General features: G+C 42.8%; 1 long non-coding RNA gene across 1 annotated transcript in view; it reads left to right on the forward strand.

The window, feature by feature from the left end:
- Positions 1-20,940: 20,940 nt before the first annotated feature.
- LOC139827252 (uncharacterized) overlaps positions 20,941-26,480 on the forward strand; it is a 71,562-nt gene continuing 66,022 nt past the window's right edge. Inside the window, exons 1-2 of the long non-coding RNA XR_011737689.1 lie at positions 20,941-21,096; positions 22,292-22,435. This is a non-coding gene — a long non-coding RNA (uncharacterized lncRNA). The remainder of the gene's footprint in view (positions 21,097-22,291; positions 22,436-26,480) is intronic.

Raw genomic sequence — 26,480 nt, forward strand, 5'->3', positions numbered from 1 at the left:
CAAGGGATTTTTTCTTCATCAATCACGTTTCTGAACAAGACCATCGTTTATGTCTCATAAATGTTCTGGGTTGTCGGTTTTACCCAACTACTGTCTATTTTTCAACCTGTAGCAAAAAGCATGAGGATTTAATACAAGGATTGATGCATATGTGTGTATGTAGGCATGTGTTTCTTCACGTGTGAGTGCTGCCAGCACACATCACAGAGCGGATCTGTGTCACCAGCTGCTTTAGTGTCCTTGGCTGACTCCTGTTCCTCAATTTCCAGAGGCCTGGTCTGCTTGTAGTCACCTGGCTGATACTGGAGACCGAAAGACCGCTTCCCAAGCACTGCCTCTGTCTTTGCGACACCTTTCAGGTTCCTTGTATGGCTCCTGGGATACCAGATCTTGCCTGTGCACTGGCTGGAGTTGCTCCTCTGCCTCTTCTAGAGATTTGTGCTGTTGAGTCGCGCTGTGTGTATTTGCTGCCCAGCTTAGCAGCAAGCAGCAGCTATGAGCACTGTGATCCTCTCCTCAAGTCACAGCTGATCCATGGAGATCCCAATGTGATCTGACAGCTCTCCATGTTTACTCCCCTTAAACTAGAGTGGTGTTTGCAAAGTTAGCTTGCCAAAAGTAAGATTTTATCATTTTATTATTTGCAGCCATCTATGCTCAAGCATATTTTCATGTGATCATGACACTATTTCCAGAGTTTCTCTATCAGCTAAGGAGAATGGTGCCTGCACTCTTTGCTTTGGTGATAATTTGGATGAGGGTGGACAGACCAGAGGTATAGCTGCTTCAGAAACACTTTACTATTCTGCCCTGCTGGTGTAGAGATTTCAAAGCAAGCAGTAGTAGTAAAGGCAGATTCCCAAGTCAAAAAGAATTGCCGTCTGGCAGTTACTTCTTCCATCTTTCTAAATCTTGTGGAGGGGAGGACAGAGGTGTTTTGGTGCCAATGAAAACATTATTCTAACTCACTTAACATTCTAACTTAACATCTTACTTTGCCATATTGCAGACTTTCTGTGTTTTAGCGCAACAGCCACTTGCAAACCATTCTAGTGTTTCATTTGCAAATCTTTGCTCTGTCAAGAATCAGCTTGTTTTTCTGGCATGTTCAAAAAAAATCACAGCAAAACACAAGAGGCAGAGAGCTTAATTTGGCTTGCAGACTGTACTTCATCCCACTCAAATGCAGTCAGTATAAAGCAAATAAACTGCAGCCATGTGGGTTCTGCTACAGAAGCCGGTGTGCTGCCTTTGATCTTGAACAAAGTATGAACCTTCTGGATCTGACTCAGCAAGGTTGTCCTTCATGTGCCTAATAAAAAGCATGCAAGCCATCCTGTTGAAGCCAGTAAGATTATCCATATGCCTAAATTTAAGCACATGTTTAAATGTCCTGCTGAACTGTTAATGAAGGGAGATTTCCATCTCTCTTGGACAACGTTGCGTAGACTTCCACTGAGCAACAGCAGAAGCTGAGAGGAAATGGAGGGCAAGAGAGATATTTAACCTAGGTCCTCCTTCAGCAGCCAGTTTTTTTGCTACTTAAGACACCAGTTGCTAAAGACTGTGTGATTGGCTTTGCTGTGTGCTGAAAGATTGCTTCCTCCAAGCTTGTGCTCTAATTTCCTGCCTCGTAATTAGCTCTTCCACATGGTTACCCCAATGTGCACAGCATGCAGTCATATGATGAGCTTATGCCACTGGACATCCTCAGCGAGCAGAATCACAAGGCAGCGCATTAAATCCTGCTCTCCAGATCTGCTGGATTGTAACGTGGGCTGACGGCCCTGGAGGGGGCTGGCTGCTGAGAAACGACCCCTGAGTGCGGAGACTTGGCTGAATTTGGACAGAAAGGGATTACTCTGGTCAGAGAGGTGAGAGGCACTTCTAATTGCACTAGTAGCACTTTCAGATGGTGGTTTTAAGAAGCGTGGTGTCTTGCTGTGCCTGGAGGCCTGAGGAGATACACCAGACTGGTCCCACTTCGAGATGCTGCTGCTCCTGGCACATGAGAAGCTGAGAAGCGGCAGGAGAAATACTGGGGGATATGTCATGGTTTTGTCAAATATGGCTTGGACTGAGTTAAATAGCTTTCACTGCACCAAGGGACACCAGACTGGAACTGGGCAGTGTTTGAGTCCACGTTTCACAAGGCAAGATTTTCCCTTTCTTTGAGTGCCTGAGGTTCCCAGTTAAAATCTTAACCTGAAGTGACATATGTAATTTCATTGAATCTCTTCCTTCAGATCCCAAGAATACTTCTGTGTTCTGGTTTATAAGGTTTATTTTAAAGCCTCTTTTTTTCAAAGCAGTGTTTGGTGTCATCTTGTTTTTGTGTCAAAATCACTGGGAGCAAAGTGACCTGAACTCTTTTCCAGAACCATGGTAACATGAGAGCTGATAAACACAAACAAGGTCAATCCCAGACTTTCAAATGATATGACATCAACTTCCTGATAAGAAAAATGAAAAGTTGAGAGAGGAGAGAGAATCTGCTTGAAGGCACCAATGTGGACATGGTAAAGCATCTCATGGTGTTAGTTAAAACTATTTAAAATGTTTCCAATATGTTTTACAAAATATTGCTGGAGGGTTAGGTACTTGTGGATGGACCAAAATTATATATACGGATTTATCTGCAGTGGGAGACTTGCACCTCAATAGGTGGTTATTCTGGCTGTTCAAAGCAAACTGCAGTCCCTCCAAGTTGTGATTACTCATGAGTCATCTATGGCCAAAACATACATCCCATCAGCAGCAAATGCTTTATTTTAGCCCTATTGATTGTTGAGAGAGTTGGCCTTGACTTGTGTCCCTCTGCTCATGCCACATGTTGTGGTCACACGAGGGGCTGCTCAAAGCACCTGCTGTCCCAAGGACCAGCTGTGAAGCACCAGCTTGCAGAAGCCCTGTGAGATGCTGCAAGCTCTGATGAAGCAAAGGTGGCTGTTGGGGCTGGGGCTTCCTTCTCCCCTGGCTAGGAATAGATTTGTGAGCTTCATGACCACTGGGACAGAAAGCTGAGTGGATGTCCCACAGGGGTGTTCGTGGGACAGTCAGCCTAGGTCAGACCTGCTTGTTCCTCTGACTTCTGAATGTGACAATCCTTGTCTTTTCCTGAGCATGACCTGTGCCCTTGAGTATGTAATGTGTCATTTTAAGTTGCTGGGAATGAGTCCCAGAGGCACACCTTGTTAAAGAATGGGTGTGACTCCTTGCCGCAAGCAGCAGCAATCTTCCTCTTGCCTTTTCCCCATCACAAGAGCTACAACCAGGGTGCAAAGACAACTCCTTCACCGCCTCACATTTCCAGGCCTGCTCGCCGAGTTCTGTGCCTTTCTCCCACGTTCAAGTATGACATTCCCCTGATGACAACCCCCACAGAGAAAAGAGCCGCCCCCCAGTTGTTGCTCTCCTTGTGTTGTCTGCGCAGGGTGTTTGTTTGCAGAGGTCTTGCATTAACACTCCGTACTGCCTTAGACTAAGCAGACTAATAGACTCTTTCAACACCTCTGTCGCACTGCCTGCTGTGGTAATCATTCAGCAGTCATGGCTCTCTGCAAACAGCAGTGCTGAACTCGCCTTTCAATTACCAGTTTATTATTCTAAGACGTCTGGGGAGTGGAGTGGTGATAGCCATATGCCAATATGGCTGTGGACTGCTTGTGAAGTTACTCGTGGGACACCAAGAGCAAAGCCAGCGGTCTGAGCAGTTCTCTTAGGCTGGTGACTGACAGCATCTGACAGAGGCTTAAAATAACCCACCCCAGAAAAGAAAACATGGCCACCTCCAAATGAAGAATTCCTAATACATGAAAGCTGAGCTCAGAGGTGGGTGCTTGCATTTGGGAGTCAAGGTTGAGGTCTGTTGAGCCACCAGGAAACCCTGCGTTTGGTAGTACTGATTCAGCCTGCTAGCAGGCAAGTCCTTCCAGTACATAAGAACTCAGTTGCTTAGCGGGTTTCTGGAGCAACCAAGAACAACCTATTTCTTTTTTTGTTGTTGTTGTTCTGACATTCAGAACTGAAGTGAGAACCGATCCTCACCTTGGGCTGGTGAAAGCCGAGTCTTTCCTGGTGCTGACACAACAGCCTCTGGCTAGAGAGGGTCTTATGTTGTAGCACTTGTTCTGGACTGGTTCCTGCAGCGATCCTTGGGGGAAAGCTGGGGCATAGAGACTGAAATAACAAGAACCAATCATCATGAAAACACATCTGCTAGGTTTGGAGTGTATATGCTTCATAAAGTGTGACTCCTATGACAGGCTATTAAAGAAAGCTCAAACTCTTCTACAGCTTTGTAAAACCAAGGTCTTTTGATACATTCAGTTATGCCAAGAAAAAAATAAAGATATAGTGGATTTCTCTCTGTCTCCTGAAATTTGAGGAAGTCTCCCAAAGCTTTATTCACTCCTTCTAAAGTGTCCATACAAAACAATTAGTCTTGTTATGACTGGATTGTCAACCAAGAGTTCCTTCTAATTTTACATTTGCTAAATAACATTCTCAACTATGTGGGGTTTTTTTTTGGTGTTTTTTTTTTTTTTTTTTTTTTTTTGGTGTGGGTTTTTTTTGTTTGTTTGGGGGGCGATTGTGTTTTTGTTTGTTTGTTTGTTTGTTTTCTTTTGCTTCTACTCTCTGATCTCTATCCTTCCTTCAATTTAGCATATTTCAAATGCATGCTGAGGATGCCCATGTTAGCTTAACAAGTGGAATTATGTGCTGGCAATTGTCTTCTGAGCTGGTATAATCCAAGAGAAGATGTTGTCACTTTGATTGGCCAAGATGTAGAATTATTTCTCCTCTTAGCAGGAAGGCATCCAAAAGATAAGGAAGTTAAATCAGATGAGTGTGTGCATTTTAACCTGAAGCCCTGCTTATGCTATAATGCCTCATTCCTTGTAATTGCTGGCTTGTGAAAACGATAAATCTACCAACAGTAAAATCCTACTGGTGGCTTGCTTATTTCAAATTTCTCTTTTGTGCAGTGTAAGCATCATAAATAATTCTCTCCTGGGAGAGCTTGGCATCAGGAGCCAATTTTGTGTGATGGAGATTGGTGCCAGTTCCTGTGTGTAACAAGCTGTTTGATAAAGTATGTATGTTGTATCTGTCAACAACTAGAGTGCTAGGTTTGGGATAGTTGGGAAAAAAAAAAGAGAAGTAGGAGTTGCAGAATCTGACTGGGGAAATGGGTTTTCATCCCTTCATATTCCAAAAACATCTGATGCCAATATTTAGGTTTGTGAGCAGAGTTGTCTCGGTACAAGAGCAAGTGTGGTGCTGCGTGGGGTGGAGGTAGAAGAAGGAGCAGTGGGAGGAGATAAGGACAGGTGAGGAACGACTACTCTGCCAGGTGATTAGGGGTAACGAAGGATCTGCTGATTGCAGGAGCCTGCTGACTTAGAGAGACCAGGAGAATGAAGAAAATGGGGTAAAAGAAAAGCCTATAGAAAGGAGAGAGGCTTATTAGTGTTGTCTGAGAGAAAGGAAGAAGTAAATGAGAGCACCAGGCCAAATAAAGGTGAGTAGGATGCAACACCTAAAGATCTTCAGGGTACACAGAGTCCAGGTTTTCTCAGTGCTTTCTGACCCCAGTTCTGCCCTGGGCACCTAGGAAGGTGCTGAGGATTCAGCTGGTGCCACTGTGGCTTTGTCACACGCTGGTAGGTGGGGTAACTTCCCATCTCCCAGGAGCGCAGGGCCAGTAGGGTTGTTAGATGTGATTTTTGTTCATGTGCATCTAGATATAAACCAAGCACCATGATGACAATGAGCTGACTCCTCATCTAAACTAAAGCGTTGTGACATTTGGAGGTTTCAGTGGCATAGCTCTCTGAAAACACAGATCTGTACCTCAGATCTCCCTCTGTATACATTTTAGATGTTTCAGTGGGGAAAAAGCCTAAACATAATAGGGGGAAAACAAACAAACCAACCCTAGGTCGTGCCTACTTTAAAAATCTACTGAAAAATATAATTTTTGTTAAACATCCCATTCTTGTTCTGTTTCATCAGAACTGTCTTCGTCAGCAGGTTTAGAAGTGTCAGGCAGATAACATGGCTGAGTAGCATTTCCTACCTGAAAAAAACAGAATAGATGTACGTCCAGAATTAATGTTTTGTTTGACAAATCTTGGAACAAAAATCTTCCTTGCTATATATTGAGGGTGCTTTATTTGGTATATTAATATATCTACCATTTTCATTAAATCTGTCTGCTTGCATGCACATGCCCATCTGTTTAAGTGGTCTTACTAATATGTAAAAAGACACATTAAAAAAAATATATAGAAGCCACCTTAATGCAGAAACATACTTCCAGTGACCGCAGTAAGAGAGACGAATCTGCTCCATAGTGAGCAAACCATTTGGGAATTGCAGTGGTAGCGATACTTTGTGAGCAGAGTTGCAAAACGTTGAGAGCTCGGCTGGTTCAACACACTTCGTAGAGCCTGATGTGAATCGCTCTTTTGCACTGTGAATGTCACAAAGTCCACTGGCTCCGTTTGTTCTGCAGTAGCACCCAACAGCGTGCCGCTTGTTAAGTAATGCATTTTCCTTTTAGGGCTCTGGCAGGGAATTCATGCTTTGTGCACTCCACATCTGACTCCCAATCCCGTTAATTTAGGTGGAAGTGGGGCTGGGGTCCCAGAATACTCCATGGCAATGAATTAAGCACTTGCACAAAGGCAGAGGTTTGGGCCATATTCAGAAGGTACAGGATCTCTTCCATGATGTTACCCCCATCATTTGCATTTCAATATGGTTTGGATGGCTGCAAAAACAAGTTCTCCTTCACATATTGGAGAGGTATCTTTGGAGTTTTATAGTCTGGCTCTGTCACAGAATATTTTAATTGCTTTTTCACCTTGTGTTATTTGGAAGGCTCCAGATTGCATCCCTGAAGCAAGATGTGAGCATCCAGTCTTCACCCACTCTTTCTCCTCCCTTGTTTAGGTGTAAGGAGTAGCTGGCACAGTGTGTCTGTGCACATAACTCCTTCCCCTTCAGTAGAATTACATCCTGGGACTAATTTGGCTTGTTGCACTTGTTTGGAAGGACCCAAAGGGTAGCTCCTATCATACCTCGTGGGTACCACCTTCGGCCAACATTAACAGCGACTCTTGCACAGTCAGCAAATTCTTCAGGAGGAAAGAATCCGCCCTCAGTCTTCATGCATATTACAAAGGATATTTTCGGCAGTGTGCAGCTGTAATCAGCGGAGCTCCGCTTAGCAATTTTAATCCCCTGCTGTCTAGTTTGGGGCTGCTTGTTATGCAGCCAGCATTCACTCAACATAATGGTTGCTACCTGCCAATGTGCTTTGAGGGATATTGTTAGCATTAAATTTGCCATTTACATTTTCATGTTTGACATAATTGAGGAATGAATGCTCTTATGAAAATTAAACTTGTGGTCCTCCTGGACTACTGTAACCCTGTTAAAATGTAATGCGATTCTTGATGCGTCTTCTTTAGGTTTTTATTAAATAGAATATCCGTATGACTAATTCCCCTGGCCTAAATGTAGGCTGGGAAGGAGCATTATTGATAGGCCTGAGCACAAATGGCCCTCTATACTCAGCCTCTAATGGCCTAATAATGCATTATACTTGAATCAGAAATACTTTGAGTTGTAGTGCTTATTGCCATTATTGAAAACACCTGGATGCTCCATTCATCAAGGTTACATCAAAATGGGCCCATTTGTTTATTAGTCTGTCAGTAAACATCTTTATTTAGTTTCATGTTCCTCTGCTCTCGGTAGCATTGGAGAGGACAAAACCATGTAGTGCATCTTTCTGTGGTTTGCTGTTATTAGTTTTCCCTGGAAAAGAAAGATAATGAAAAGTTTGGATGGCTTCATAAAGAAAACATTTTTCTTGGGCATTGTTCTTTTTTTCCCTTTCCTTTTTAGAAGATGAGGTTAAAGAAAATCCATTGGATATGTAGTCAGGATGACCAAATTGCAGAAATTAGCAGATTTGACAGACTGAGATTTTTTTTTTTGAAGTGTGTTTTATGGCAGGCAGCCTCTGGAGTATTTTGCTACCACTGCTCTTTTCTGTCTGATGGGGTTTGCTATGTGGGGGGTGAGGATGCTGTGGGATGGGTACAGCTGCTGAGCATCGCTGGTGTTCACAGCCAGTCATCTCAGAGCAAGAGAACCCATGCCCAGGAAGGCACATTATAGGATTGAAGCCACGATGTGTCTCTGTAGTTCTCTCTATAGACATCCTATTTGATTGTAAGCGTGTCACTTAATTGCTTTTTCCCTCTTCCTTCCCCCACTGGAAAAAGGATGAATTAATTTGTGTTCACCAAGTGCTTTCGAGCTGGCTAGGGCTGAGGAAGGGGGTTCCAGTTTCCAGCTAAAGAGGAAAGAGTTGTTGAAATATTTTTGCCCTGCAAAACCCTGTCTCTCTCAGGCTAGCTGTAATATTTTTTCTTTGTCAGCAAATGTTAGCTTTTACTATTTATTCAGGGTTTTTTTCTGCAAGGGAAAACTTTAAATATGACATTTTTGACTGTCATTTCAAAACAGTGAAAAGATCAACATTTGGAAGTCAAATGGTTTCCAGCCCACACCCTCCGCCCCTCCACCCCTAATGTTTTGTTTTGACATTTCCCAATCAAAATTCTTCAGAATCCACAGTTCTGTGGAGATTGTAGCTGGAAATCTGATGCAGAGTAGACAGCTCCAGCACTACTTTGGAGGTGAACTGAGCTCCAGCTGAACCAGAGCTTTCAAGCTTTCCATAGCTCAGGCTGGTCAAGAGAGCATTAAACTTGAGGGTACTGCATCACCCAGTATTTAACACCAGACATGAAGCATTTGTAGCTTGGCTTTAAGGACGGGCTCTCTCATGCACGTGGTTGGTATTTATGTTGATGAGTTTACTTATACCATGTCAGCCCTGCTCCCTGTTGCTTAAGTGATCTGTCCCTTTTGTTAGATCTCAAGACACCTAGTCCAGTCCCAGATCTATGGTTGCACAACCATATGTGTGTGGATGTGCAACCACACAGATGTGCAACCACACAGATGTGCAACACTGCTGCGCCATCGGTGGTCAGATCAACATGGCAAGACTTCTAGGGGCAGGGGAATGGAGAAGTTAAAGTGTGTGTGAGTCAGCAGGTGACATGAGAGCTCCTGCAGGTTTATCTGGTTTTCCAAGGAACTTGAAGAATACGGGTGACTTGAATAGGGGTCAAACATGGCCCCAGATAACTGACTCTTAATTTCTGAATATGTTGTCCTTGCCATCCTAGTCAGCCATTAAGGAAAAGAGTAAACACTCCCATGGTCTGCTCGCAAGGAGTTTGCTGCCAATACAGCTCGGTGCATGAGTGTACTAGTTCCAGGTCATATGCCTGCTGCTGATGTTTGGAGTATTCTGAAATACTAGGGCAGGTCAGTGATGCCTTAAATACTATCAGGTTTGTACTGGCAAGGACGACTTTCCTGTCCTGACCTCGCCTGGGGTCTCTTCAGACCCATGAAGAGAGCAATGCTATAAAACTGAACCTTGGTCTGTTGCTTGCCGTGCATTCCCCAGTGCATCACCCTTCAGTGTGAGACTGCGAACGAGCCTTGCAGGGGCTGTGAAGGCTGCAGTTAACCAGGATTTGCACTGAAATATGCCATGTTACAGTTCTCTGATGGCTTGGGTCATGGCTGTCTGAAGTAGAGTACTGTCAGCAAAAATATTTGGCAATTTTGGCAATGTCTGGTTTGATTTCTTGCCTTCCTGTGAAAAGGAGTAATAGCACTTTTTTCCTCTCAACTAGGGAAATATTGATGTGTTTATGGCAGTGAAGGAGAGGAATGCTGAGTGGGGAAAGACCACTGCTGCGTTTCATGTAGGGTTTGGTGTTCCATGTTAGCTAAGGCACTGTCCCACACTTTAGGGAATAGAAGAAATGTGGGGTTTGCATATGCCGTGAAGCAGAGGTCTGGAGTTGTGTAACCCAGATTAGTTCATATTGATACAGGGCAATTTCACCCTGAAGAGGGGAACACTTGCAACCTGGATTGTGTTAGCTGGTATTACCAAAAATGAATGGGGAACTCCCTTTACACCTCCTTGAACTTAATATACAGAGCTTCTGGAGAACTGTTGCAGACCTAATTCCTCTCTGCAGACTTTGTCTGTGTCACGTCTACCCAACTCAAATTCTGGCAAGATGTGTTTCCTGAAGAGTCTTACTTTTTTGTTGCTGTATGCTTTATTTTTGCCTAAGCGTAGGTGCATACAGCACAGAGCAGGCTGAGCAGCAAGACAGCTTCAGGAATAGTTTGGACAATCTACAACTGATCCTAGTACGTTTGGGCTATTGTTTTATTTTGCAACATGTACAATTTTGTTCAGAGCATGGGAAGAGAATTAGAAATTGAAACACTATAATCATTAAAATTTATTGAAAGGAAAGAAAAACCTTGCTCTGAACCCTAGCAAAAAAAAAAAAAAAAATTAAAAAATTATATTAGTATTGGCTTCCTCAATGCTCACATCTATTGAGTTTCTTTGATTATTAAGAGAAGCAGTGAACACTTGCAAACTAATCCACTTCTAAATCAATCTTCTTGTACAGCCGTTCAGGATCAGTGAGCATGAGTTCATGATGTTGGGAGAGAGAATGACATTGCAAGATAAGAGGCAAGTGGTGCCACAGAGTAGTAAACACAACTCAAGCACCTGCTATCAATTACTGCTATTTCTACAGTGATCGGTTTGGTGGGAAGGATTTGGAGACAGGAGCAAAGGAGATTAGAGTTCTTCAACCACAAGTGGGAGAACATAGCTGAGAGTAAATTAGTGTTCATATTTAAAGAGAGAGAGGCTGGATTTTAATATAAAACTGGCACAAGGAGCTCAGATTTAGAGCCAGCCTTGCAAATGAGCACGTGAGCCAGAATTCGCATGTCCTGTCACAGGTTTGACTTACAGCAAGGCTCTGCTTAGTCACTGAGTTAAGAAAAAGGACTTGAATGCCTTCTCATGCAGAATCCTGTCAGTTTCTCCTCTAAGTTGAAGGTACTCAAAAACCATAAGAGACTCAGGTTTTAATCCAGAAGTTCTCAGATATGTGAAAATTGTTTCTAGATATGTGCAAATGTGCATCAGTTTGAGAGGCAGAAACAACATAAACCTGAACAGACCATGTGAATGAAGTATTTTACCCTCATACACACATGTAAACTGGGCAGCCTGCTTATGGTTAACAGTTCTTTCAAGATGTAAACACCAGAGAATCTGGTCTCTTGCTTGTTTGTATTCAAGCTGCACTGAAAGCATTCACCCAGAAAATAGAAGATCAGAGCTTCCTGGCTCAGTGTTGCGGGGAGGTCTGCTTTCCAGCTGCATTCCCAGCCTGGCGCTGCCTCCTGCGAGTCGGTACCCGTGTGCTGGGTGTGATGCTTTCTTCTGGCCTTGCTGGCTGGTCTGACAAGTGATAAAGCTGCCTCCCAGGCAGCAGGACCTTGTGCCTCACTCGCCTTTTCTGCCCAATTCACACCAGTGTGTTAGGAGAGTGTCAGAACATGCAGCTTATAAGGTTTTAGGGTCAGTCATCCCCTCCTTTTGGTTTGCAGAAGGACACATCACACCCACTGAACTGGAGGGAAAGCAGGACCATGACCTGGTGGTCAGAGACTTAATCCTGGTCTGTGCTGACTACCAAGGACTCCTTAGGTTAAACAAGCACTGGATAAAAACCAGACACTTCACTACCACCTCCCCACTGGTTGTACTCTGCAGGGAAGCAGTGGCCTGGGCTGTTCCTGTCCAGAGCCTCATCTGGGAGACATGGGCTGCAAGTGGGCAGAGGATAAAATTGCAAGGCATCCTTGTGTTTTGCTGTGGCTGAGAATGGGGGTGGGGGAAGCCATATCTCCCTTCTCCCAGAGGTTTCGGGTAGAAGAGTTACTGTTATGCCTTGATGTTCTAAGCCCAAGGGAAGTGAGAGGCAAGCAGGCTGGTTTAAATATCAGTGATAGGGGTGTGAGCTAAAAGGTGTCTTACTGTCATTTGCAACAGGCTCCAAAACCACCTTTGATCAATGACCTCAGCCCAAGCAGTGCGCGATAACATGGGAAAGACTCTCTAGGAGGTGAAGGTGGGTCTCGGATGTGCCCTTTTGCTACGCAGGTTCTGCTAAACCCCTAGGAGTTTTCCGGCAACAGTTAACCTCGCTCATCATGAAGCCTAAGGCATGGGTTGGTGGCCTTTTCCTGCCGCTTGCTGGCATTTTGCCGGTGACAGCACTAGGTGGTGCTAACAGACAGGCGGAGGCTCTGTCCCTCCGGCCCTGGAGCCCAAGCTCAGGTCCTGACGCGGACAAGGGACCAGGGGAGACGGCAGCACCTGGTTCTTCCGGTAAAAAAATAAAGAAAAAAGGAAAACAAAAAACCACCAAACACCAAACTGTGTCATTACTGCATCAGATCAAACTTGAGTAAATGAGAGTTGTAAAAATTGCTTTTCCTTCACTTATCTCAGGCTAGAAGGCATCTGGTTTGGCACAGGCAATTGTAGCGAATACAATTAAAATTGATTGAGTGCAAATGTTTTAATTGTATGATGTTTTTTCATTGATGAGCTCAATAAACTAATTTAATTAGGGATAATGGGAACATGTTTGGGGACATTTAGGACCTATTCAGCCCTAATGGGTTCAAAACATCTGAACAGAACCAAGCCGCATAAGTTCATTGTCTGTGCTTCCTATTGGGTGAAACCTTAAAGGTGCTTCACTTGCCATCTCGCCCTTTCTTTCCCTTCGCCACCACAGCACGTGGAAGCCAGGCTGCCAGCAGAGGGCTCGGGACAGTACTGCCAGGCAGGAGCTCAAAGGCTTCCCCATTCACCTTGCCACTGGGGATGCTGCAGGAGAACCTGGTCTGGGTGGGACTGAGTGGGCTGTGGGGCACTCTGGGTTGAGGCCTGGCTGTTTGGGAAGCTCCTGGCCAGAGGAATAGCTCACAAGGGAACCCTCTGACTATTGCTGTAGAGCAGAGTGATCTGGAGGATGCTTTAATTTGAAGCGAAGTACTCTCTCCAGGAGAAAAGTGAAGAAGGTGGGTGTAGCACCTCCCTTGCCTCCTCCCTAAGCGTAGGTCAAGTGTGGGGCACACCTGGAAGGGGAGTAGAGCTAAGAGTGCACCCAGCCCAGACATTGTGTCCAGGGTGACCATAAGAGCTTGTTATGCCCACTGGTGTTCTTATAACACAGTAATAGGGCTCCCAGATTCATTTGGCAAGAGGGACACCCACATGTCTGTAGTTTAAGGGCACCTGGTGGCAGATTGTCTTGCAGTTCCCTCAAAACTTCCCTGAGGTTCAACTGTGTTCCTCTCTATACAGTTTCACTTAACACCTCCTGTCATCTACTTTCTCACCAGGTCACGGAACCTTCCTGCCAGCCTCCTCCTGGCCTGGTCATCGACAGTGCAGGGAGAGTATGAGGTGATGGTCCTTCTGGCAACCAGGGGACACATTTGCATCCCCTCATCTGGACATGACTTAGTATGAAAAGATTGACACCTCTTGCAAATGCTCTCCCAGCTTCCAACTATTTTCAGTTCACATTATTGGAGGGATTTGTCAGTAATCTGTGGTGGATTTTTTTTTTTTCAGTATATATGCAGATGATGACACCATTATAGCTGATGATACCATTACAAGCTATTTCCAAAGCTCAAGGTGATAAATCTACCCTGGGTATGGGTACTGTTCTCTGCAAGAAAGAGTGAGGCTGGCCAAGGAAAAGGAAGGCATTAAAATATCGAGCCCCATTGCTGTGAATTTTCTATAATGTTACAGGAAAAAGTATTCTAGATTCTAGTAGTAAAACTGCATGGAACGTCTTCCTCAGGGAACAATTAATTTTGCAGCCCTCAGTTTCCATTGCAGCCCCTTTCCAGCCCCATGCCAGCTGTAGGGCTGGTCTTTCTGTCAACCTAAACCCAAATCCCAGGCTGATTCACCAGCCAGGACCCTAATCCACTGAGACACAATGGAGGCTGCCAGTTTGAGCCCTTAGTTATTTTGTTGAGATACTTTTGCAGGCACTCCAGCACCAGTGCTGTTAGTTTACTCTCTAGGAACTCTAATCTTAATCCTTAGCTGTCCCTAGGCCAGCAACTGAACTTGGTCCCCTTCATGCCAAGCCCTCTGTGTCTCACATGAGGATTCTGACCTCAGCCCTGTCTTTCTTTTGTGCCTCCCTTACATTCTCTTCCTCGCCAGACTGCAGCTACAGTTTTTGTCATTTGTTCTACATTCACCCAACCCAATTTTGGTTTATTTAACAGTATTCTACGAAAGACCCTTCAAATATACTTGAGGTCTTTTTTCTCCTATGAAAGAGTAATGAAAGACCAATCATTACCCAGTTTGGAGACACCTTGCTAAGCAATGTCTTGGTGAAGGCACCACCTTTTCTAAAGCAGATTGTTCATTTGACAGACTGCATTTTATCTAACAGCTAAGCTACAATTTGGTTGGAGTGGGAAGGAAGTGAATTAGCCAGACAGTAAATACGGAAAGAATAAGCCAAGCTCTCCCATGTGAGGAGCAAAAGGTGCAGTAGGGCTTTTGGGGTGGCCCGAAGCATTTGGTTGGTGTGTGTGACCCAGTGTCGGTCAGCAGCAGGTGGCTTCCAGCAGTGGTGGTTCAGCAGTCTGCCTTCTGGTTTCATCTCCTCCAGGTCAGCCATAAATCTTAGTGACCTGTGAGGAGAAAACTAGAGAGAAGTGCACCACATTAGCAGCTGAGGACAGAAAATCAATACAAAGTCCTAGTACACTCGCAATCGAGTAACTGGCTAGAAATGTAATATTTTTTCCTTGGTGCTCTCTAGAAATGTTGAGGTTGCAATACACTCTGAGAGCAGACCATGAAAGTAATAGAGGAGAGAATCTTCAGCAGGCAAAAATGGTGCTGTGATTTGAATGTGTCTACTGTGATTTTAATCTATCTAGTTATCTAGTCTGATCTAAATATGATTCACATGTCTGACAAATAAATTGCATGGATTTCTGTATAAATTAAGGTTGTATTCATTGGAGATGAACATATAAAACTCGAGTTGCTTCAGGAAACTCCTCAAACTTGTACATTTTCCTCAGAGAACAATATGATTAATTCTATGTAATCTAGTGTTCAAGAATCACACGTATTCATAGATTATTAAAGTCCATGATTTGCACTTGCCTTGGAATTATTTTTCTTTTTCTCTTGTGCCTGTGTAGAAACCATAAGTCTTTGAACAAAAACCAGGACTTTTGATAGATGTCTACCAAGGCATTTTAGAGTACAGGATTGGTCGCTACCAAGCACACGAAACAAAATTTCAGGAAATTTCTCTGATTAGGAAGAGAGACCAGTTAAAACAGATCAAGATTCCTTGCTTATATATGTAGGCAGTAGTGTTATTTCCCATTACTCTTAAGAATTACTATATAACTTAGCACAGAAGTGGTATTTAGGGCTCTCCTTTAGACCCATTTGACACCAACAGGAGACTAGTTCTTCCATTTTGCCTGAAGTGACAGTTTTTAATTCAAGACACGCAGGAAACACGAAGAAAAACCTAAAGGAAATCTTGTTCTATAAACCTGCTATCAAAGTAACATGAATCAACCTTAAAACTAAATGAGAAATTCCTGTTCTGGCTGGCAGGTACTTATTCAAGTGTGAAATAATGAAGTGCTGGAGAGCAGGACAGGGTGGTGGGGTAGTGCATCTCCCTATCCCAAAGTCCATCTGAGCTGTGGCATTAAAACATAAACTGCTACAGCCAGACTCACATACTTTGTTGAAGCTGCACTGATTTATTCCATCTGAGTTTCTGTCCTTTTAAGTATGTTTAGGTATCAGCATTTTTTCCCTATAGTTCTTGACTTCATGGGTGACTGGTGTGGTAAGGAAAGCGCCTAGTAGCCAAGCTTTATATGTCTGGCTTCTTACTGTGCTATGTTGTGTTAACATATTCAGAAGAAGGGAATCCAGTTGAGAGAGAACTCACAGAAAAACCCCAGCTCGTGCCTGTTAGGACTACTTCTGTTCTTCTCCTGCCCCCACAGATGGCCAGTGAGGACCTGTTGCAGCCCTGCCCGGTTTGCATCAAACCGGCTGCCAGTGTATGTGGAGCCAGCCGTAAGCTCAGGGTGCAATGCAGGGGTATTTCCTCAGGGCCGTGCAGTGGAATTAGCAGCAATGAATGTTAGGTTTGTGCATTTGACTGAAGAGCTTATCTGGCATTTTGGAAAACCTGAGACATGGGCCAGAGTGAGTAGTATGTGGGCCAGTCATAGAGGGGCAGAAAATGTTTCCTAGTTGCTTCCCCCACCACTGACAACCTTCCATCAGTGTGTTGAGAGCTAATACCCCCCCCCCCCACTGCTTTTACACAAAGCAAACCACCAAACAGGGAGAGGATTACACGGTCTTGCTGAGCTCAGGGAGGAGGAAGGATGATGTCTTAGGGTGGGAGAGAGGCAGCCTTGCAGCCCTCTTCCTCATGGATTTCCTCAGTCCTACTCCTCATGCTGGAAGAGCCTGGGAGACAATTTCATATGAGATAAACAACCTTTTTTTCCCTGTTCATGAGCTCCACTATGTTTTCTTGGAGATGAACTGTTAATAGGCATGAAAGTTTATCCAAGTGCTTTTATCTGGTCCAGATAATCCCTTAGATTACTACTTCTCTCTCTTGCTGTTACTAGAAAGTAAATATCTTTGAGAGAAGCCCCTTTCCCTGAACTTATCCCAAATGTACACGTATGTTCTTGTAAAGGCAATGTGCTTACCATACAAGTAACTTCCACTTTACGTTTTTCTTCTTTTTTTTTTTTTTTCTCATTTAGCTGATTAAACAGATACTTGTTCATCTTCCCATTACCTGAAGGAGCTGCATGTTCTTTTTACAGAAAATCAGAGGCAAGTATTAAGTCTATCTACTCTGAATTTGTCCCTGAAGGAGTATGTTACCATCAGCTGAAATTGCACAGCATCCTATAAAAGATAGAAATGTAAGTTAGATTTATACTTATGCCTTTAGGAAAAAAGAAACAGTCAAGGGAAAGTTTTATGTTTTAACCAAGCTTAGTATACTGTGAGAAACAGCAGTTGGTATTTAGTATTGCTTTCTTGACCTCTTTCACACATATGTAGCATTGGAAGCCAACTGTTTTTTTTCAGTAGAGATTTTCTGGGAGCACAGTGCTGTTGTATTGGTTAAAATAGCTGCTGTTCACTTTTATCAGAGAACAAGCACAAAAATGGCATAAATGCATGTGTAAGAATCTCAGTGATAATCCCATTTACTAAACTTCAGCTACTCGAGTACCTTTCTTTTAGCTGTGGCTTTCTGTAAGTTCTGATTTTGCATCACACTTAAACAAAATATCTATTCTAGACTATTTTGATACACTTTCAAAAGAAGAAGATCTAGCAGCTGGTCGGAAACTGTACAGTTGTCAGTTAGTCACCACTGAGCTGGCAACCAGTATCAAAGGGCTCTACCCTGGATTTGGTGGTACTTGATACTTTCACTAGTGACTTGGATGATGGAGTAGAAAGAGTGCTTATTGAATTCTGAGGTAATGTGGTGATGAGAATGGCTGCAGATGTTCTGGAGGAAAATTTGCACAACCTATCTGAACATCAAGCTCTAGAGACATCTCATCTGCTTCCAGGTCCATCTCCCCTTTAGAGATACTGGTTTGACTTCTACCGCCTGCACTTTCCTTGCTTGCACATCTCATGCTTCTGGTGGCATCAGCCCCTGAGGAACTGTGCTCCACCTCCACAACTCAGTCCCTTTTTTGGGCCTCCCAGAGGCTTTCTTCCCCCAGGTGGACTGATTTTAACCAGGCAGGGTAGTAGCAGGAATGCAAAAGTGCCATCCTGACAGAGGAGATCCCCTCCTCTCCATCTAATGAGGCTGTGAGTGCCTGGGGCTGGTTGAGTGGCAAGGGAAGCAGATGGGGTTAAACCAGTATTTTTGCTCAGATGAGGTAGTATCTAAATATGATTTAGCACAAAACTTCTCCATAGTCCTAAAATATATGTCATCAAAGATAGATGGGGTGGATTGCTTAGAAGGGCTCTCTGTAAAGAGGTCAGCAGAATTCTGCACAACTGCTTTAGACTGGATGTAACTCCTAGATAGTTAAAATTAACTGCAACATACCTCACCCTGTATGTATACACAAAAAAAGCAGCCCATGTCTGGGAGAGCTTACAGTCCACATCTAATTGATTGCCCTGAGTTTTTCATTTAAACTCATTGTTAAAACAGAAGAAAGAGCAGCAAAATCCTTTCAAAAAGGTTTCAAAATATCTTTCACTAGTTTTTGTCTTCAAATATAATTTACCAAAGGGAGTGGTGAATCAGAGTTGTCCCATGGTAGCAAGGCTCCGGGCAACCTATATATGTGATCCTTTATTTTAATCCTCCCATGCCATCCAGTTCCCACTGAAGTTGATAGCCATCTCATGAGGGGTCATTTGGTATCTCTGTGTGTGATATCTGAACCAGCGGGAAGCTATAAAGTATGAGTAGCAACCATTGTTCTTTTTGACACAGAACTTGAGACTATCTAGGCCAAGAGAATTCTTTTCTACCCACAGAAGTCCTAGTTTCCTGTATTATGACCTATATGAACAATATTAAAGCTCAAAGCTATACCGTTACACTGATGACTTTGTTCCATCAACTGTACAGCTTGGTCAGTACATATAAAATTGCAGGATGCATTTAATGTAATTTGATTAGTTTTAATTGAATTAAAACTATTATTTAATTCAGCCAAAGGTAAGTCTATGGAAGTTTTTTTTTCCTAATAACTCAAAAAGCTCAAGTCTGGATGAGTTTAAAATAATAATCCTAAAAGAGAATATGATTGAATAAGTAAGAACACACAAACATTTAGAAGTCCAGCTAGATATGAAACTGAACTTTATATATCACATAAATCAGTCATTACAGAAATTGAAATCAATTTGAGAGGGTTCCTCAACCTAATTTTTGCTCTGCTTTTAAGGATTTAAAGAAAGATTGATTTTGTGCCATTTTAATTGGTTTAATCCAGCTAAGTATGGAGGCCCCTGTGTTAACGTAACAAAACATCCTTTATTATCTGGGTATGGGGAAACCCTTAGAGCTGTTTCTCTGAGTTGTAGTAGCCCTGACATTGAGGAACTCATATTTTTTAACATTGCTTTTTCAGCAGCTGCTCCACCACAGTTTCTTGGGATTTCCAGATACCCTGGTCCAAACAGTCACTTTTTTTAGCCAACTCCTCTTTTTCTTCTTTTATCTCTCCTTTAATTTCTTCTATGTTGAAGACATGTAGCAGGACAGTCAATAGGAAAATGAATGAAGATGACTTTGGCCCTGAAATTTTTTCCATGGAGGTAGAAAGACCATTAGGAGTTCTGTTGTTGAGACTGCAAATTTATATATACTCATTGTCATAGTCACCAGCAGGGGTTTGCTAAAATGATAAAAATCTGGGAGACTCTAAATCTGATTCAAAAAACTTCCATTATACAGAATGTATTTGTGTAACCTTCATCATTCTGCTGGTAAGATAAGGTTTGACTAGTCCTGATCTGATGCTGGTTGTACAGGACCACATGTTGCTTCATTGGATCTGTTTCCTTGCCAAACCAGAATGGTTTCCCCTGTAGATGGCTCTGTTTTCCTACACAGTTTTGGGAGTGCTGTTGCTTTAGAAACACCATGTAAATGAGATTGTGCAAAGCTTTCTTTTTCCTCTTCTGTTGGGTGCTATGTTCAGAAAGGAGTAGTTTGTATTCGATGCTCTTTAACGTGCTGGCTCTGAAGACAGCTGAAGTGTGAATAGTCAGCTACTTTCCACAAAATATTTGGTTTTGGTGCTTGATTTGGGACTAAAGTTTCAGAGAAAGGCTCAGCCTGAGTGTCTAAGAACTGCTGTTTTAGATACCCTGGGCTGCAGCAGCTTGTATCAAGGTACTGATCAGAAGGATGAGGTCTCTCATAGTTTCCATGTAGTAACTCCCAAGCTGGTGTGGATTTTGTCACTACCTATGGCATCTCCAGTGGTACTGAGTGCCTGAGTTTAGGCAACTGGAGTGAACCCAGAGTTTCAGCTCTGTGTGTGTAAAAAGGATACCTCACTGTTTAAGAAAAAGAAGAAAAGGAGAGTTTTCACTAATTTTCTTCTTAGCACTTGCAGCCCCAGAAGCTGTTGGTGTGGGATCAACTGGAGTCATGACTACCCACCCTTAGCAAAACTTGAATATCCAGTGGGATGCTGCACCCCTCTCTGGGCCCAGCAGCTTGGGTATCCTGGGATGGCATGGCTACTAGGCCCTGAGAAGGCAAGTCCATGCTGGGGAGGTTTAAGGAAGAAGATAGAGAGAAATTGCCTTTGTGAGTCAATTGGACAGAGGGATTATAATGCTTAAATTCAGGTGTTCAAGATTTGAATCTGAACCCTAAAACAAATGTGATGATGGCAGGTAGTAGACCTTTCTGGGGTGCAGAACAGATGCTGTCTAAATGCAGATGAGGAGCTATAACACCTGGAGATAATTCCTCTTAAGTCACAGTTGCGTTACATCAGGAGAACTCCTTCATTTTGTGCTGCTGTGTGCTGGTGGTAGAAATTATCATGCACTGGGCTAGCAACCCACCTGAGCTCGCCTAGCCTCCCTACCTGCTAAAAAAGAAACTGTGAACCCCAAAAATATTTGGGAGAGATGATAAAACTCTGACGACTCTCCAACTCCTGAACTATACGCTGCATTTTGGCACTGACACTACACCAAGATATTTGTTCAATGCTTGCATGAATTTCTATCTGTTCAGCAAATGTGATAACTCAAAGATACTGAAACTGGAGATTATCTCTTCTAGTTTCCATCAACAGCAAGAGCCTGAGCCGGGAGATCTGGGTGAGCCACTCGGACTGAGTGCTGGGACTCCCTGTCACAGGCTGCTGGCTGGGACCCACCTCCACAAAGAGGAAATGAAATCATCAACCCACAGTCTTGGAGAAGAAACTTGGCAGAAAGTGCTACAGGAAGGTTTGGTAAGGTCACCTGAAGCACACTCTGGGCATCAGCATTGGAGGGGTGTGTGTGTGGGATGGATTTGACTACAGTTTCAAAGTAATTGCGAATGTAAACCAGCCCTGAGCTGGGGTACAGCCCAAAGTGTTGCCCCAAATACATAATGTATTTGAGGCTGAGCTTGGTCTCTCTTGTTTGCAAATGTTCGTACCAACAAAGATCATTCCCAAAGGCACTGTTTTCCTGATAAACCTACACCAGTATAGAAAGGATAGGTAATAGATGTAGCCTAGTTGTCTAAACAATGCAAGACTTTCTAAAGATTAAATTATTGTAAACTCTATGTTACTTCTAAGTGTATACTTAGAGAGACTTGAATACCTAAGAACTTTTCAGGAAGGGCAAAGAAAACAATTAGAGGTTGGAAAGTATCCCATTATAGGAGAGATTAAAAAGATTACAGCTATTTAGATTAGTAAAGAGACTAATAAGAAGCGACATGACAAAGGTATATAAAATAATGTATGGCACAAAGAAGGTCAGCAGGTGCTCCTATTTATCCTGTCTTGTGAGAGAGGCATAGGAGGACACCTAATTAAATTAAAAGGCAATAAATTTAAAACTATTATAGTAAAGAAAATGCCCTTTTATGTCACATATAGTTAATCTGTGGAGCTCACTGCCACAATAAATTATGGAGGTAAAGACTTTTAGTTGAATTCAAAAATATGTTAGATAGATAAAAAAAGAGATGAAATTGTCAAAACCATCACAATTCTTTTCAGAAGTAACTTAGGGTCTTATGCAGAAAGAAATGTAAGCACCATGCTGAACTCTTTACATTAAACACCTGCTGGATAATACATAGACCATCCTTACATGAAGAGTCAGACTCCCAAGTCTTGCTCTTGCATTTTTCAATTAAAGAATTTATATTTTTAATAAGCAGAACATCAGAAGCAAGAAAATGTCCCCTGTTGGGGTAACAGGGAAGTTCTGGGGTGACATGTGCTGTGGGAGACACAGGATACCCTCAGTCAGAGGAAGGGTTTAGGCTGAGATCTGTAATACCCTTACTATGTTCCTCAGTTGCTCTTCTGCTTGTTGTAATCCCCAGGACGCCATGGGACTTCTTTATTTCTTGGAAAGCCTCATACTGCTGATGCATGTAGGTGTGATCTGGGAATCTCACTCCTCCTCTTTTCCCCTCCTCAGAGCCCTAAAAGTCAAATACCTAATTTCTGAAGCCCAACTGAGTGTAGGCACCTGGTGGACATCAAGCCAATATTTTGATGCTTCGGTCTGGATGCGTGAAACCAGGGAACCTGAAAATCAATCATAGGTGCCCAGGGAAGGCAGGTAGGTGCTGAATGGGGAGGGGAGTGTTTGGTTGTGGTTTTGTACTACATTTTTGCTATTTATAATTGCATTTTTCATATCTTGGTTCTTTACTGGAGCTAGTCATATATGTCTTCTAAAAATAAAATTTGAGTCCTTAGGTAGGCTTTCTAGAAAATGCTACAATAAACGAGACTTTCATTGTCATATCTACGCTTTTCTAATGGAATAATGAGACCAATGAGGAAAAGCAGGAAACAGGGGAACACAGGAGACAACTTCCTCAGGACTCTTCTTGTTTTCAGTGTCTGCTTAATGCAACAGAGATTGACTGCTGTGCGGCCAAGCAGTTTCAGATCTAAATGGAAAATGTGTTTTCTGATTCAGCCTCCTCTGACTCACTCAACAGTAGATGTGCAACACAGGAAGGGAGATGTTAACACAAATTAGGCATTGCAGGGAGGATTGGGAGAGGTGAGATCAGATTCTGGCTTTTGCAACTGCACACAATTTCTAATCTCTCATTTGTTTTTTCATTTCTGTGTGTTTAAAACATGGATACTCCTTTTGTTCTATGACTTTATGTCATGGTCATTTTTGAGTGTTAACACCAGGAAACAAGAACTTTATATGTGAATATAGTTATGTAACCACCGCTGGCAATAGAAATAAGTGTAATCAAAAAGTGTCTGGGATTTCTATAGAGGTGAAGGGACTTAGGTTCTCAGCTGGTACTTGCTCTTCAAAATTCCACCTAAAAATGTTATTGGCATGTGAGTGATTAGCTAGATATTTTTAGTGACTCCATCTTATATTTAGTAATTCTGGTCTAAGGATAGGGAAGGTCCTCACGGATCATGAGGTCCAGACTACTGATATTTCAGGCAGTCACATCATATATTCCTCTTCATTTATCAGGCTGAGTTCTAAAACTAGTTAGGATTTTTCCTCCCCACCCTGTTCAGAGGAGTTGCATATGTTCCAGAATTTGGCTCTCCTCGTGGCTGGAAAGTCTCTTGAAGCATGATGTAGAGGACAAATAATAGTGACAATTAATGACAGACAGGATTACTTATGGATATTTGTGTGACATTCTGTGAAAAGGGAAAATATATGGGAAATGTAGCTTAGGATCACATCAGGTAATCCATTTTCAGCAGAAGAGGGACAACCAATAGCCCTGGGGAAAGCACCAGTGCAACCTCATAGGAAATACTGCATATGATCCTAGATACCGCTGCACACAGGAGGACAGGACAGGTAGTGTGCCCAGAAAAATGAAAATCCATTGAGAGCGGACTGCTAGAGACAGATTTACTTGATCTAGCAAAAAGACATCTGCAAAGAGACTATAATTGTCATTCATGTACATGAGGGGAACAAAGAGGAAGGAGAAAAAATTGGCATTTAGTGTAAAATAAAATGTTGGCATGAGAACAACTGGATATAAAAGAGTTTGGCTGGAAATTGGAAGAAAGAATATTGAAAGTGAGAGGGCTCTGATGTGGATTTGCAATGGCAGTAGAGACAGCAGCAAATCTACCTGCTCTTAAGAAGGCCCTTGGTCAGTCTCTAAAAGACTGAATTTGCAACATTCAGCCATGGCAACACGGGTGATCCAGAAGCTCATTACTGATGTAATTTCTAAAGTAAATGTAGATAAAGTTCACTGCAACTTTGTACAAAGATGGATTTTACATACTAACCCAACAGATATACCTCAGCTTCCTGTCTTCTAGCACATACAACACTGTTGCTGTTTCAGAGAGGAACAATCATCTCCTCTCTTAATCTTTGTCCTGACAACCTAAAATACAAGAAGCACAATGTATAAGATAGGTTTATTGTATCCAAATTATCTGTTTTGTGAACCCGGTTAGTCTGAATGGCTGTTTCTTGACCATATGAATAGTCATAATAACTTTTAGAGCATTTTCTTCTGTCTTGTTGTTGTTTGTTTGTTTGTGTTTGGTTTTTTTGTCTTGTTTTGGTTTGGTTTTTATCCACCATAATTTCAGCTCTCTGAATTTGAGTAAGTTGAGATCAAAATCAGTTAAAAATAAAGTGAATGAATGTGAGCTGATATATTCATTGCTGGGGCTGGCTCTAACACAAGGGACAGTACCAGACTAATTCAAGTTTATTGTCAGTACTCTGTCTTGTAATGGAAATTACAGACCTCTGGCAGTACTGATGGATGATCTAACAATATATATTTCACCAGTTATCGCTTTAAGATAACAAACATTCACAATTAGGAGAGCCTTGTCATTTTATATGAAGGCTTGTCCCTTGATCCAAGATACTTCTGGGCTTTGGGAGGCAAAGAAACGTGATTAGGATTTGCATGCAGCCAATAGAAGAAATAATTAATTTCAATAAAGGTCTGTCTCTCTCCTAGATAGGTGGCTTCTGTGATCTGCAGCATGCAGGGGATATGGCCAAGGCAGCCACTACCCACTGGTACAGACCAGCGTGGGGAGAGGTGAGGAAAGATGTGTTTTGTTAAGGACCATAGCCCACCTTGCCAAAGAGGTTTCCACACCCCAGTGAGGCACAATGATGAGTTCTGTGCCCTCATGACCAAAGTCTGAGAAAAATGCATGCATCAGGACAACAAACTCAAGGGACTCAGGTCCTGAGACAGAAGCCTCATTCCTGAGATGAAAGAGGTAAAAAATCAACTTCTCCTTCACACAGACTTGGGTTCTGCAAGTACATGTCATAGAAGCAGGTGTTTTCCTATGCCAAATGAGGAAAAAAGCTATTGCAGTGCAAGGAAAAACATGGTAAAGAGCAAAAAACAATTCAGGACTTCTTTCCAAAAATAAGACTTCACCATAGACAACATGCTCTAAGCGTCTCTGCAAAGTTTGTGCAGAGAGAACCAAACCAATATTCCAATATATCTCTGGCTTCTTTCCTTCAGCCAGTTCGCGGTCCACCCCTTTCTTCCATCTCTGGCACTACCACAACAACCTAAACGTATAGGGTGTAAATGCCCTTATTTACACAGTCTGAAAGTACATACCAATTTTGGCACCAATGTATCAAATCACAAGAAGAGTACCTTCCTTACTCTTTCAGTACTCCAAATCCTAAATCCTAAAGGAAAGGGGGATTTGCCAGGGTTTTAGATAAGATCTGAATGTGTTTCCACAAAGACAGATGAGCAAATGGGATGGAGGGCTCTAGGCTGTTCAGGAGGGCTCAGCAGGGCAGGTGAGGTGGAGGAGTTGCACCGTATGTAGGGGAGAGGTTTGGCTGTCTGGTGGTTACAGTTAGGGATGATGTGGTCGAGAGCCTCTGGGTGAGGATTAGGGGGATGGAAGATGAAGCAGATATGGTTGTGGGTGCCTACTGTTGATCTCCCAGGCAAGATACCTGTTGAATATGGTCACCTCATAAATAGGGATGAAGCCAAATCAGAGGTATTCAATGCTTTTTTTTGCCTCGGTCTTGAATAATATTGACAGACGTTCGGCTGACTTGTCCCCTGAGTCAGAGGACCATGCGTGTGGCAACAGTGACTTTCTGTCTGTGGGCACTGAACTTGTAAGGTGCCAGCTGTACCAGCTGAATGAATCGCAAGTCCATGTCACCTGATGGGATTCATCCCAGAATACTGAATAAGCTAGCAGATGTTACAGCAGGACCCATCTTGGTCACCTACCAAAGATCTTGGGAGTCTAGGGAGATCCCCGCTGACTGCAAGCTAGTTGACGTTCTTCCAGTTTATAAGAAAGGCATGAGGGAAGATCCAGGAAACTACAGACCTGTCAGTCTAACCTCAGTACCTGGAAAAATTACAGAGAACATCATACTGGGTGCTAATGAAAGACATTTAAAGAACAATGCAATCATCAGGCACAGTCAACATGGTTTCACAAAGGGTAAGTCCTGTTTAATTTAATATAATATAGTTCTATGGCGAGGTCACCTGCCTAGTGGATGAAGGGAAGGCAGCAGATGTAGTTTTAGTGAAACTTTTGATACTGTCCATCACAGTATCCTTCTGGACAAGTTTGAACGTGACATGAGGTCACTTCCAGCTGAACTCTTCCTC

The sequence above is a fragment of the Patagioenas fasciata genome, chromosome 2 (assembly GCF_037038585.1).
Source record: "Patagioenas fasciata isolate bPatFas1 chromosome 2, bPatFas1.hap1, whole genome shotgun sequence".
NCBI lineage: Eukaryota > Metazoa > Chordata > Aves > Columbiformes > Columbidae > Patagioenas > Patagioenas fasciata.